At 43.4% G+C, this 14,301-nt stretch overlaps 1 long non-coding RNA gene across 1 annotated transcript in view; it reads left to right on the forward strand.

Annotated features, from left to right (window-relative positions):
• LOC146860313 (uncharacterized) overlaps positions 1–7,234 on the forward strand; it is a 45,530-nt gene extending 38,296 nt beyond the window's left edge. Inside the window, exon 3 of the long non-coding RNA XR_014979133.1 lies at positions 6,548–7,234. This is a non-coding gene — a long non-coding RNA (uncharacterized LOC146860313). The remainder of the gene's footprint in view (positions 1–6,547) is intronic.
• The last annotated feature ends 7,067 nt before the right edge of the window (positions 7,235–14,301 follow it).

Genomic DNA, 14,301 nt, shown 5'->3' on the forward strand with positions numbered 1-14,301 from the left:
GAAAATAAAAAATAACAAATCCACTTACCTGCTCTGCAGGGCTGCTGTTTCTCCATCTCTCCTCCAGCGTTGTCTCTAATCAGGAAAAACCCAGGCTCCCCTAAGCTAATGGCGACGCTACTGTCACCATGGTAGCAGCGTTGTGATTGGTCTGAGTGCTGTGATTCGGTGCTCAGACGGGACCTGGAAGCCTGGGCATGTTCTTTACCTAGGCTGACATTATAGCCCGGTGGAGAACATGCTAAGTGCGCATTACTGTTTGTCCGGCCCAAGACGGCCAGCCAAACCGTCATGCACACTTAAGTGCATGAATCACTCCTCCCCTTGATGGAAGTGAGACAGCTCAACCCCGCCCCCAAAACTGCCTCAGTAAGGAAAAATAAAATGATAGCGACGTGTTATTATCATTTCATGTTTTCTTTTTTCCACTGCTGGAAAGCAGTGGGGCGAGGCTCTTTCTCCTCAGCGGAGGAGCTGCCACTTGTTAATCCCTGGATGGGATAGTGAGACAGAGACTGTGGTTTTTGAAATTTAGTTTAAAAAAAAGGAATCTGTAGCATACTACCCTAAGAGTGTACTCCCTTGAATTTTGAATTGATGTGCCTAAAAAGAAATATAAAGACACTAGTATAGGATGAAAGAGAAATCAACTTTTGTTCAGATAACTATTGTTCCCACATCCCACTGGTCAACACGTTTTAGCTGATAAATTCTAACTATTGCAGGGTCTTTGTATTTTTTTCAGCACCAGGTTCCTTAATGAGTGTAGTCACTCATGCACACCATGCAAACACACACATGTATGCGTAGTGAATATGATACTCGCTGTATTAGTTGAAATCTTCTTAGTAATTCCCCTTTGGTACTAATTGGTGGGCCCCATGGGAAAGAAGACTCCAGGAACTCCCTGCAGTCACCACAGTTGTCAGGAAAACTGCCCTGAGTATACCTACTATGTGTGTCTCCATTGTCAGGTCCGTAACCCCATCATTTTCTACTCGTAATGACAATGGCTGACTCATGATGCATGGTTTTTGAAGTCAGCTGCTGGCATGGCTGTTGGAGGATGTTAGTTTTACACAATCCCTCTCCATCTATGCACCCCTTTGAATCCAAGAGACATGGTTGTGGGGTCCTCCAGCACGAGACTTTGTCGATGCTTCCTTACATTATATTCCACAATGTATGCTAAATCAGTGTAACCTTTGGTTGTTGGCTGTGAATGAGAACGTGTTGTTTTAGTCAAGCAATATGATTGTTTATGATCCAGATTATGTAAACCTCAATGTGCAATTCCATCCTATTACAAAGGGAGCTACTTTTTTAGACTCTTTGGAAGTCAAGGTGTATAATCTAAAGCCTCATTATCCTGTCAGGGGATGTTAAATTGAGAAGTAATCCAGAACCACTTCCTGAATGTATGAATTGTCTTGTCCTTCCATGTGATGTGCATACTAGACTGATTCCTTATCCGAACATGTTTAGAAATACATTATTAATAGGACCTCTGTTGTCTCAGCTAATTTTGATGCTGCTGATTGGTCACTTTATTCTGCACTGTCCTGCCCAACTTACACTTTGAACTTGTATTTGTTGTTATCCAATTGATTATGTCCATGTCTCTACTAAGTAGTACCAAAGAGCAGGGACTTTGCAATTATTGGAAAATAAGATGGTTAACATTGTGTATTGAGTGTGAATGTTGCTGGCGTTGAATTCTATTCTAGTGTCCTTTCTTGTCCAATGTTGTATCCTCAAGACTTTATACTAGGTAGGACTCAGGGTGTTTGGCTAAACTTGGAGAAACCCAAATTACAACACTGTAATACATTGACTCTAATAAAGTAGTTGAAGTTTTTCTTTCCTCTTTATTGCCAGTGAAGGTAATAGTAGCTTGCTTAAGTTTACATAGAGATATTCAGAGATGTTATTTAAATGGGCCTTGATATTCTTATACTAACAAATGGTTTAATAAGTAATGCTAAACATATTCAAGAGTGGAGAATGCAAACCCATATTTTTACATGTTATCATCATTTTAATCACACTTTCAACAATTGCTCAGGGACTTAAGGTTATGGTGTGCAGACCTCGGTGCGTACTCTGCCCGTGCACGTGGAATCATTGCAACGCAACTGTGACCCTCAAGGTTCCACAGTCCGAAGTACGCAGCCTGTGAAAAACGAGCCCATTGGCTCATATTATTCACGTGATCTTTCAGTTACACACCTTTCAGTTACACAACACCTCTTTAAAATCACTGAATACTTAACATTTCGTTATATGTTTTCAACATCATTATGGATGATTGTGTTTTACTTATTGTTTTCAAGTTTTGTTTCACTGTGTCATTAATGTTGAGTTAGTTTATATTAGTGGATTTTGGGGCAGTTCATTTTTAAGTTTATCTCCGGTGGGTGGTCAAGGTGTGATGGGCGGAGTGCGAGGTGATGCAGTGGTAATTAATCTCAGGTGTACAAAGCTAAAGCAGTAAAGGGGGAGAAGAACGAAAAGGTCACAGAATGGTAGAGGGTTTTGAGCAGCATGGTTGTAGACAGTGCTGATGAGGAAAGTGTTTTCCCCTTTGACGCAGAATGAACATATCGATCGTTTTTGCAAGCTGCAAAATTGTGTAAGTTTTGTGTCTGTTTGAGCTATGAGTTACACTGCATGGTTTAGTTGGTGTATTCTTTGGAGATGTGCTTTTAAACACGATGTAATAGAACATGTGTTACGTGTATTATTCAATTTTTCTTTGGATATCATGACCAGATGGGTTTTTAAGTTGGTGGCTCACTCATCGTTTGGGTCTGGCTCCAGGGGAGTGGGCGTGATGGTGCGGAAATCATTTCCCATGATGATAGATAAGGTCCGCACGGATAACCTCAGCTGGTTTGCTGTCATAACTGGGACTTGGGAGGGGGAAACACTGAACCTCCTCTCTGTCTATATTCCGTCGGGTCTGCAGGCTCAAGCTTTTAGGGACATAGGAGAACTCCTTCTGGCACTACCAGGGGGTAGGGTATTGATTGGGGTGACTTTAATTCGATTGTCTCGGATTCGCTTGATCGTTGGCCCCAGAAGATCTGCCGCCTTCTCGAACACAGATCCACAGCTTCTTGAGAACCATGGGCCTGGTCGATGTATGGAGGAGAATGCACCCCAGTGAGCAACAATACACGTATTCAGGCGCCCACCGCAGCATGTCTGAAATAGATCATATCCTGACACTAGAACACCAAGTTGGCAGCGTCAAGAAGGTTCAACACTTAGCCAGAGACATTTCTGACCACTTTCCAATCCTCTGCCGCATAGTGTTTGGGAAACCTATGGTAGGCCGAACAGCCCCGATTAAACCCTGGTTCCTCAAGGATACCCGAGTCAGCGACAAAATACTGTGTGACTCCGAACTATATTTACAGGAAAATGAGGGTTCGGTTGATTCACTGGTGGTACTATGGGAGGCCTACAAGACTGTAATACCAAATAGCGGGCTTGCGGAAAGAGAAGAGTGCCGAAATGACCCGCCTGGAGAGGGAGATCTTACAGCTGGAGGAGGCACTCAGGGAGCGGTATGAGATGGGATGCGCATCCGCCACTCCATATTAAAATCAAGGAGTACACTGACCTGGCGACAGAGGCAGCCAAACTGTATCATAGAGCCTCGCTTAGCAGAATATATGATGTCAGCGACAAGGCTGGTAGGTTGCTGGCTTGGTTGGACCGGAGGGAGCAGGCACATTGGGTGGTGGTCGAGGTTGAGGTGGACTCTGGCACCCGCCTTACTGCCCCGCAGGACATAGCAGATGCTTTTGGGCAATATTATCAGTCCATCTACACAGCAAAAACTCGGACGAAGAGGCTGCCTCCTTTCACAAGACATTTCCTTACCGTCGCTTACAGAGGAGGAGCGCCTTGAGCTCGGCCTAGATATCACTGACACTGAGGTGGGGAAAGCTATCCAGGACTTGCGGGGAGGAAAGGCGGCGGGCCCCAACGGATTACCAATCGAGCTATTTAAACTCACGTCGAGCAAAATTGCACCGTACATCACCAATATGTTTGTGGCGAGCAAAGAGCAGGGATTACTGCCGGCTGACCAACGGCGAGCCAACATAGTCGGTATTCACAAAGAGGGCAAGCCAAAGCACATATGCTGCTCCTATAGACATATTTAGTTACTGAATCAAGAAGCGAAGATCTAGGCGAAAGTTCTGGCTTCCCGTTTGCTAAGGGTCATTACCCGCCTGGTTCACCTGGACCAGTCGGGTTTTGTGCCCGCCCGGAACACCACCATCAACCTACGCTGACTCCATGGACGAGGATGCTGTGGTGGTGTCACTGGACTTCGTAAATTGGGACTGGGACTGTATTCATAGGGTGGGTCCGACTCCTCTACCATAAACTTCTGGCCAGAGTAGTAGTCAACAATGGGACTTCCTCCACCTTTGTTCTTAGCCAGGGCACCAGGCAGGGATGCCCTTTGTCCCCGCTCCTATTTGCCCTGACCCTCGAGCAACTGGCTGTGAGGATTCGTAAAGACCCCAGTGTTAGAGACCTCAAATGGGCTCCAGGTACGGAGGATCGCATCTCATTGTATGCAGATTGTATTTTGCTCTATCTAGCATCACCGGCTGCCTCACTTAATGTGGTCCTAGACATCTTTCGGGTCTTCGGTGAATTTGCCGGCTACAGGATAAATCGTTCCTAGTCGGTGATTTACGTCCTCAGCGGGAAGTTTCCTCCGCTTCCCCGCAGTCTTGAACTAGTCGAAGCAGTCGGCAGTTTCAAGTACCTGGGGATTAGGGTCTCCAAGGATCCCACTAGATTTTATGAACTAAATCTCCTACCGCCTCTGGCACGTCTCAAATCTGACATCAGGCACTGGAAGACACTCCCGCTCTCCCTATTAGGTCATGCCACCCCATTCAAAATGATGTCCCTTCCCCACTTTCTCTACGCCTTACAAAATGCCTCAAACTATGTCAGCCCTTCATACTTCCATGAAATTGACTGCCTCCTGCGAGACCTGCTCTTGGAGGGTAGGCCTCCGTGCATAGCTATTCACAAGCTTACATGGGGATGGTTTGACGGGGGAATTGGGTTGCCGGACATAAAGTGCTATTACTGGGGGTCTCACCTTGCAGCTATCAACCAACGCACGTACAGACCCCAAAGTGATCCAGCCTTCCAGATTGATAGATGGCTGCTGCCGGGCGGTAGTTTTGAAGGGGCAATATATGCCCACGTGCTGAACCCCAACTTGACGGGACCCACCGCACACGCGGTGTGTGTATGGAAGATTGCCTTGAAAAGTCTGGGGTGGGAAAGCAAGATCACGCAGGCCACGCCGCTCTTGAGAAGCGACAAAGTAGGGCACTTGATTCGCTCAAAGGGCTTTGATCGGTGGGACCGTATAGGAATCTCTAAGGTGGAAGACATGTGGAAGTCGGGAGACGTGGTCACGTTTGAACAGTTACGACAGGACTATGAAATGGCGCACTCCGAATACTTTAGATATCTGCAAATATGGCATGCCCCAAGAGGGGAACCGCTCCCGGAGTCCTCTCCACTGGAGGATAGAGTGCTAGATGGGGACTTGCCGGAGAAAGCCATATCGCTCATCTATAAAAAACTGATAAACAACTTGCTGGACCCACTGGACCAACTGCGGGCAAAATGGGACCACGACGTGGCCAGTCTGAATGACGACAAATGTCTAGCGGCGGTGGCTTCTCCTCGCGAGGTGGCCATCTCTTCCAGACTGCAGTTAGTGTAGCTCAAAATCCTGCATAGATCGTACCTATCCAGATCAGTTCTGGTCCGAATGGGATATAGCCCTGAGGAGAATTGCACTAGGAGGTGTGGACAGGTGGGCACATTTATTCATACGCTTTGGGAGTGTACAGTTATTCAGAGCTATTGGGCGGGGATTGTGAGACTTATGGAAAGGGTATTGGGCCAAAGTATTGATGGTAATATAAAACTAGTTCTCCTGAATGCCTGGGGACCAACCGACCTAACCGCCAAGGAGCGTCTGTGGGTAACTCTGGGATTGATGGTGGCGAAGCGTAATATTGTAAGGCTATGGAAGGCCCAGGAGCCGCCCATTACGGTGGACTGGAGCAAAGACATGGACTGGTGCATGGTAACAGAGAAAACAATCTATGTTGCACGAGGGTGCACCAATAAATGGATACAGGTCTGGGATAGTTGGAACACATATAGGGGTGGGATCTGCAAACCCCCGTATGACTAGAGAAGATACCATTGCACAACGATTGGGCACACTGCAAATGTAACTACCTCGGCTGATGTCTCCTTTAATAAGTGCACCTCCTCTGGCATTCACTTGCTGTATCATTATGCATTTATATGGTTTTGATGATTGTTGTCTATATGTCATACTTGATCTCAATAAAAAGGTTTATAAAAAAGAGGGTGTTTATTGAACGTGTGGGTTACATTAAAAATATTGTGATTTGTGATGAGAAATGCTGTTTGAGAGAGACGACTATAATGGTATTTTCGAATTTTCATGTTACAGTGACCCCTGAGGAAGAGAGCAATTCTCGAAATCCATTGGGTCTAACAGAAATCGTGTCACCAGGATGTAACACCAGGGAATTATCTGTCAATGGAACATTATGGTTGGAAACAGCTACTGCTGATAAAATCTTTGAAACGTGAATGGCTGCAAACTCAGCTTGTGAAATGAGAAGAGAAAGGGACAAGATTGTTGTATGACCTGAGAAAAAAAAAGGAAGAAATGTTTAAAAGAAATGAAAACATGATTGAACTGTATTATATGAGCTAATGGGCTTGTTATTGACAGGCTGTACATTTTGGACTGTGGAACCTAGTGGGCCACAGTTGCATTAATAAGTAATGCCACATATAAAGCTCTGAACATTTAGCGAAATGAAAAACGGCCACATTTTTAATTACTAGAAACAAGTAAGGATCAAAAATCAAAGGCTGATAAAAAATGTAAACGTTGGCCCTTTATTCTGACAATTATCAAGTGATGAATTAAGTTATTTAGCCTGGGGCTCCCACAAATGTTGGCCTATGGTGCGCCAAATGCTCAGCTGAAACATGTATCTGAATAGTTCTGATAGTGAAACATTTTGGACTTATTATTTTTCTAATTTGTTTGAATGTCTACTATTTTTCAGTGTCTTATGTACCAAAGTATATTATGAATAAAGTATTGCTAGCCAGTTCCACTCAGGAAAATATTAAGAATGTGCTTTATGTTTCTTTTCGTGCAAATGCTGGGAAATGTAAATATAGGGCAGAAAGTTTGAGTCCCATTTGTTCAGATGTTTTATTCTGCTTTTTAGGTCTCGCCTAGCGTTGCAGCGCAAATGCACTGCCATCGCTTTGCGAGGCATGCAATATACACTATAGTGTGGAAGCTTTGTGGAAGCTCCGCCCACTCTCCGGCCATTGGCTTAGGTTCTAAATGCTGCCTTCCGATTGGTTTTAAGCTTGTTAGTCCCTCCCCATAACAGCCATGTCAGTCATTTGTATCCTTCCACGGCTACTGGCCCCTTCACAGCACAGACTACTTTCTCCTTCTTAGGTCTCGCCTAGCGTTGCAGTGCGAATGAGCTGCCATCGCTTTGTGAGGCATGCAGTATACACTATAGTGTAGAAGCTTTGTGGAAGCCCCACCCACTCTCTGGCCCATCATCTTCCTTGGCTTAGGTTCTAAATGCTGCCTTCCGATTGGTTTTAAGCTTGTTAGTCCCTCCCCATAACAGTCATGTCAGTCATTTGTGTCCTTTCACGGCTACTCGCCCCTTCACAGCACAGACTACTTTCTTCCTGTGCCCCCTCTCCCGCAGTCCGATGCCTTCTCGCCGCCGCCCTCCCCTAGTGCCTCGTCAGTGCTATTTGCAATGCAATAGGTCTCGCGTAAATGCGAGTCCTATTGCATTGCCAATACTTGTTGGTTTTACTCTAATCTGTTTTACGCAGTGCTTTAGGGTCACAACATTATATAACCTACCCTGTAGATGAGACAATATCCGCGGTTCAGCAATTAGACGAAAGAAAATGTATGCTGTCCGGCTTTCCCTTATTCGCTGCGCCAATGTCAGTGCTGATAGAGCCCACAAGAGGGCAGCAGAGCTCCAAACAAAATGACTTCACAGCAATTTATTTTTAAGACAATCAAACTGTCCATCTCAGAACCATCATTTCAATGTACGCTGCAGAATATGAAAATTCTCTATTTCCATAAATGTGGGCTAAGTAAAATTCAGCAATCCAACACACTTAAGAACTGATTTCAGACATTTTCAATTGTGCGCCCCAGGGAGTATTGTCCTCTTGTTCCGATCATGATATTGCTTCAAGAGGAAAGGTTTATCCATTCGTTAAAAAGAGCGACTTAAGTGTTTTTTTACACTGGAAAATAAACATCTGGGATTTAATTAAAAAAAATCAGAGATTTAAGTACTCGAACATTTCTTGCTGAGTACAAACGTGTCCCCTACCTCTCCAGGCCCGACCAGTCTCCTGTATGTGACAATCTCTTGGGGCTCCCAGACATTTCCCAGGTGACAGCGCGGGCAAGAAGATGTACTCTGCAGGAGGAAGAGAGGCTCTGCCACAGGGTGAACCGTGCTCAGCTTGTTCTAAAACCCACGGCATAGCAAAAATGCAGTAAGTATGTTTTAAAAATGACTTAAAAGGTTTCTCTTTGCTTGCAGTTCTCTTAGTTTATTGACTCGTTCAAGTGAGTGAATTGTGTAGCCGTGGTTCGCCAGACTCCTGGATTGCTCACTTCACTGGTGCTACATTTTGAAATATTACATCCTGCTGTGACCGTTGTGTGTATCTCCCAGCCTCTCCTGAGGCTTGCCCAGCACCATGCTGTCATGACACTGCTAACTGCGCCAGCCGGAGTCCGCGAGTCAGCTGACTCTAATTAATGTACGCTTTAGGCCCCGAGGCAGCTGGGCTCTGTGTTAGGGCCTCTCACACCATGTTAGGTGGTTCTGCAGTATAAATGCAAGTCCTTGCTCCTTTTAGTGTTAATTCTTAGCAGAGCCATGTGACCTGCTTTCTAGCTGTCCGCTTTTTTTTTCCTAGTGGTGACATCTGAGGCTAATATTAGTAGTTACTTCACAAATCTTACTTTCCTGTTTACAGTATTTGCTTATGAATAAGGTGGCCCCTGCAGTGACAGCTTTACCGACTTAGTTCACTCCACTCCAAGTGAAAAACCTTTTCCCATCACATACATTTTTTGCATGGCCTCGTCTTGTACAACAAACACCACCTGGTAAAAGTGATTTGCTTTATTCTCCTTGTTTTACCATGCTCCTTTTCTTTTCTTTTTGTCTAATTGGCATTGTTTCTGCCTTTTTATTCTTATAAGTCAATACATTGTGCCAACCAAAATTCACATGTTTATTATATGATCAGCATTGTACAAGAGAAGCAATAAAATAGCAATAGAATAAAACACATACTTCCTATCACTTTTATGAAATATTTTAGTAAACAAGACTTGGTGTCAAGAACAGAAGTATGGGCATGGTCTTTAATGCTATGTCATGTGAAGTGATGCTCACCCTCTTGCATATCTGCCAAGGTTTCAGATTGCTATGTATGATATTTTGATAATTTCGTTGTAATTATGACTCAGCCACCTCATGAATTTGCAGCAGTTTTAAGATCTTAGTGTTTCTCTTTGCTCAAATGGGTCAGATTTCTGATATTTATGTTTCCCTCATCTTTTATTGGTGGATTTTGCTTGCGAGAAAAGTGTCACTCATAGTGGTTCTAATGGCACTCATAATTACACAGAAATTATGAAAATGTCACACATAGACATCTAAAACCTTGGCAGCTATGTTCTCGGGTAATTTCCACGTTTCCTGCCTCGTGCTTCAGCTGCTCGGTGTTTCTCCCACCGGTACACTGGAGCAGTAAACCCCGAGCCCTGCAGCGCACAAGGAACTTCACTTCCATTACAGTCCATTAAAGAAGCAAGTTGGTCAGAGCACGAGCCCGAAGCACTAACACATGCGGGGTGCAGGAGCCTGCAAGTGGAATGTGAATAGGAAAGCACTGCGCCACAGTGGGAAGAGTGTTGTGTGCATCGTCGAAGGAAAAGTATTTTTCAGATGCGTCAGTGCTTGATTTGTTAAATAATGAGTACCGGTGCCCAAAGCTCTGCTCGCAAGCCCTATTAAATAAATGTTGGCGGGCCGAATACCAGGGCTCTCTAGAATTGAAACCACCCCAGTCCTCCAGTACCTGACATCATTGGCTCGTTTATTCCTCTTGCTGGTTCCTGCTGTCTCCCTTTGTGACAGTACTTAAGTCTTCCTCATCCTCCTTCTTTCCCCTTTGTGTGTTTAGGTCGAGCATTCAAGACCTTTTGTATATACTTTAGTATATACTTATTATATACTTATATGTGCATGTACTATGTGAGCTCTGGAGATCAGTTCTAGGACTTGTCTGCTTCCGCCTAAGGACTTTTTTTTTTGTTCAACTGCCTCTATTTGTTTTGATAGAAAACGACCAGCAGAGGTCAGTAAAATTCCAGAATCACTTTAGCATGCCCTAGATTCCAGTTCTAGAAATTGTCTTCCACAAGCACCCGTAGATATTATTTTCAAATCTTGTATTTTCAGTTATATGACCACGAAGGCCCTGATTTTATATTAAAAGCAGAGCTTTGGACTATACCATTTCCCGAGGCGGAGGCAATATTTCTCTCCATATGTTCCTATACCTGGCGTTTCACGCAGTTTGGTGCTTACTCTCCCTCCATTTTAAAGAACAGTAGATGTTCAGCACCCAGGCTAATATGCTGCTTAGCTAAATACATATAGGTTACCAAAGGCGAGACCGATTGCATTGCAAATGCTTGTTATTAAATACTGTGTAGTGTCCTCAAAGCTGCCTTTAAACATTTGTACAGATCATTTTTTTAGATGTAACTATTGGATTGAGATATTCAAGAAATCTAAAGTTTAAGAAATATATAACTTTTAATATGTATTTATCACTAAAATTATGTATTTTTTACATGTTTACAAACAAATGCTTAAAAAACAAGGTTTTAAATTTAATTGAGCCGAAAATTGAGTTTCTGAAAAGAGCCACAGGTGCTTTTTTTCCGCTGGTCTTTTTCTCTACTTCCCAAAATATTTTTTTTACGGAGAATATTCTTGTGCTGCATCCAAAAATATGGATTGAATGAATGTATTTGATCATTACGTCTCAAATATTGTCAGCACATGTTACTTCCATTGCCTGAATGCCACCATTTTCGATGTAGTCTGTTATCAATAATTCACACTTAACAAACAGCGCGAAGCATGGTCCTAAACTCTGATATTCAATTTACTCATAAATAATGCGAACTATACACTGACCTAAGAGAAAGTCGTTCTCGGAGACTGAATTGTATTCGAAGGGCTGCGGAATTATGTTGCACCAAGATTCTGTGTGAAATAATTGCGCCAAGCAAGTGTTTTTTTGCTGAGGTGGTGTTGGCTAACAAGCAGTGTTTGAAGAGACTGTGTTCTGTGATTTCTTTTGAATATTGTTTGCATAGCATTATAAAACACGAGAGTTATCTAGCCGTAGTAATCCTATCAACGGTCTGACGTACAGCACGAATGTCCTGCTCTTGAGTGCACATTAATTAAAGCAGCTCAGCGCGTTGCCAAGTTCAAATGGAACGCGTCCTTGAAAAAGGTCAGCCGTTTCTTTCAGGGCGATCCCTGAAAATGTCTTGTTTGGAAGATTTCTGTAGAGCACAGGAATAGGGGGGAAGAAAAGACACTCTATTACTATCCTGTTGTTTTCAAAACACTAGAAACCAAGCGTGGGCACAGGCAATACCTGTGGCAGGCCTATGCTGACCCAGAAACATTTATATAAAACTAAAAAAACTACTGCATATCATTTTAATGCATCTGGTGCTTCCAATAATGCAATTGTACTAAAAAAGGAATAGAAATCCTTTTTAGTTTTAATCCGCATCACTGGAAAATACGGTTCTTATTGGTTCAAATAAAAGGTTCATATAGGCTTTCCAGTTCCAACACACAAAATTAACTAAAAAAATAAAAAGGATAGAGAATGGAAAGAAAAAAGCATTGATAAAGTAAAGTATTGCCCTCCCCCCCACTCAGTGGCACTTCTTTTTAGGTGGTTGTGCACATGTGATCAGGTGGAAATGCCATCAATCACAGTAGAAGAAAACCTGTGGCTGAGGTGGGCTGACAAATTGCCCATACAGTACGGAGTGTTGGGGGAAGCATAATGTTACTCACAGTGGAACAAAGCAATAGATGAAGTGGGCTGACCAAAAGCCTCGTCAATGCATATATGCACATTTTATTTTTATTATTTATGATTTTTTTATTACATGAGGCTGTAAAGACAGCTTAAGATATCTATAGTAAGCAGCCGCGGTCCGTGGAGGGAGTTCCGTGGGACGGAAAGGCGGGGGAGGGGCAGGGTGTGGGGGTACTAAACACCGGAATATGGATAATCAGAGGCAAGTAAACAATTAAATAAATAAAACGAATTTCGTAGCGCACGCTGCATCGCATTTTGTGATGCAGCGCGCACTACGGAATTCGTTTTATTTATTTAATTGTTTACTTACCTTCAATTATCCATATTCCGGTGTTTAGTACCCCCTCCCCCGCCCCGCCTTTCCGCCCCACGGAACTCCCTCCACGGACCGCGGCTGATAGTAAGGCCAAAAATGAACAGCCTCTAGTAAGAACCGTTGTAAACATCAAATTCATTGTTCTATCGTTAGGCAACCATTCTCTGATTCTACAGATACAGATACAGATGTAACTTCACTTGTTATTTGTCTTTAAAAAATAAAGTATTTTGCATGTGTTGGACGGATCTAAATGCAATAATCCTTAAAACTCTCTTTTTCTGTCATCCTTTTTAAACTGCCTAATTTCTAGGCCTATTTCAAGATATTAACCTTGAATGCACTGTTCATAGAACAAAAACAAGGTCTAATTTTTAATGACCAGTATAACATTGCGAAAGAACACCCCAATTTACCATTGGAAGTGGACTTGTAAAGTACCTGATCCAAGATCACAAACCTTGGAACTCATGCTCAGTATTTTGACACAAGTTCACATCATCTTTGGCTAGCTAAAGAAAGCCGAACTTGCAATGAAAGTATTTTAAAATGTTTCTGCTTGAACAACAAGTGAAGATGCGCATTGCATTTAAGTGAAAGGGGGTCCAAGCTAATATGCAGCTATTTTCCCTTTCTCAAAGTATACATAACAAAAGAGTAAACTCAAGGTGATTAGCAAGGACTGGTGGACTAGCGTAACAATTAAGAATGTAGAAAAAGAGTACGAATACAAATGTTACAACAGCCTTTACTATTTTCAACATGCTGGGCTTACTATGAGGAGGACACGACCCCCAGCAGTAGTCACTTGTATCTGTGGGAACCCCCACTCTTCGCTTTCAAACATAGTAGAAACTTGAGGGATGACCTGGTGCACTCGAAGATCACACACGAAAACAATGACAACCAAATGACACTATGGAGCCAACCAAAACCAACAGGCCACTACCCGAGCGGCAACTGTGTGTGCTGTTGCTTGACCACCAATACTAAGGAAGTAGACATCGGCACGGACAACCCATGGTGGGAAAAGAATTCAGGAATTGCAATACGGAAAACGTGGTCTACCTACTGACCTGTACATACAATCTGAAGTACGTCGGGATGACGACGAGGAAGCACAATCCGGTGTAAGAAAACACAAAACTGACAAAACATTTCACAGAAAAAAACCATAGTGATTCTGATCTACGATGGGTCATTCTGGAGGTGATGAAAAAACATAAAACTGACATTAGCAGACAACTACACATCCGGGAACAACGTTGGGTGTATAGGTTACATACATGGGAGACAGGCCTTAATTACGAAATACCATGGTTACAGTTGGCGAAGGGACCAGGCCTTACCAGGTGTACAGAATTCAGACAGTAAGAGTGTGACTGCCACGTATGTTTGCGAAGGTGAAACTTTGCTTCACCTTCTGTTGAAAGTGTGTGTGTGTGTTGCCTACATTGGGCATACATATTCTTTTTTTTAAACTGCACAATAGTGTATGTTGGCCTTTGAATCACAGCCCTGTGGATGCACAAACAGGCTTTGACCCTCTGTACCTCTCCATTGCAGATAGTCACAGTAGGCCCTACCACCCTTGCCCTCCCATGGAGCAAGTAGGAGAGTATTTTAGGGTAAGAAGCATACTG

This window comes from Triturus cristatus, chromosome 3_1, assembly GCF_964204655.1.
Source record: "Triturus cristatus chromosome 3_1, aTriCri1.1, whole genome shotgun sequence".
In the NCBI taxonomy this organism is placed as follows: Eukaryota; Metazoa; Chordata; class Amphibia; order Caudata; family Salamandridae; genus Triturus; species Triturus cristatus.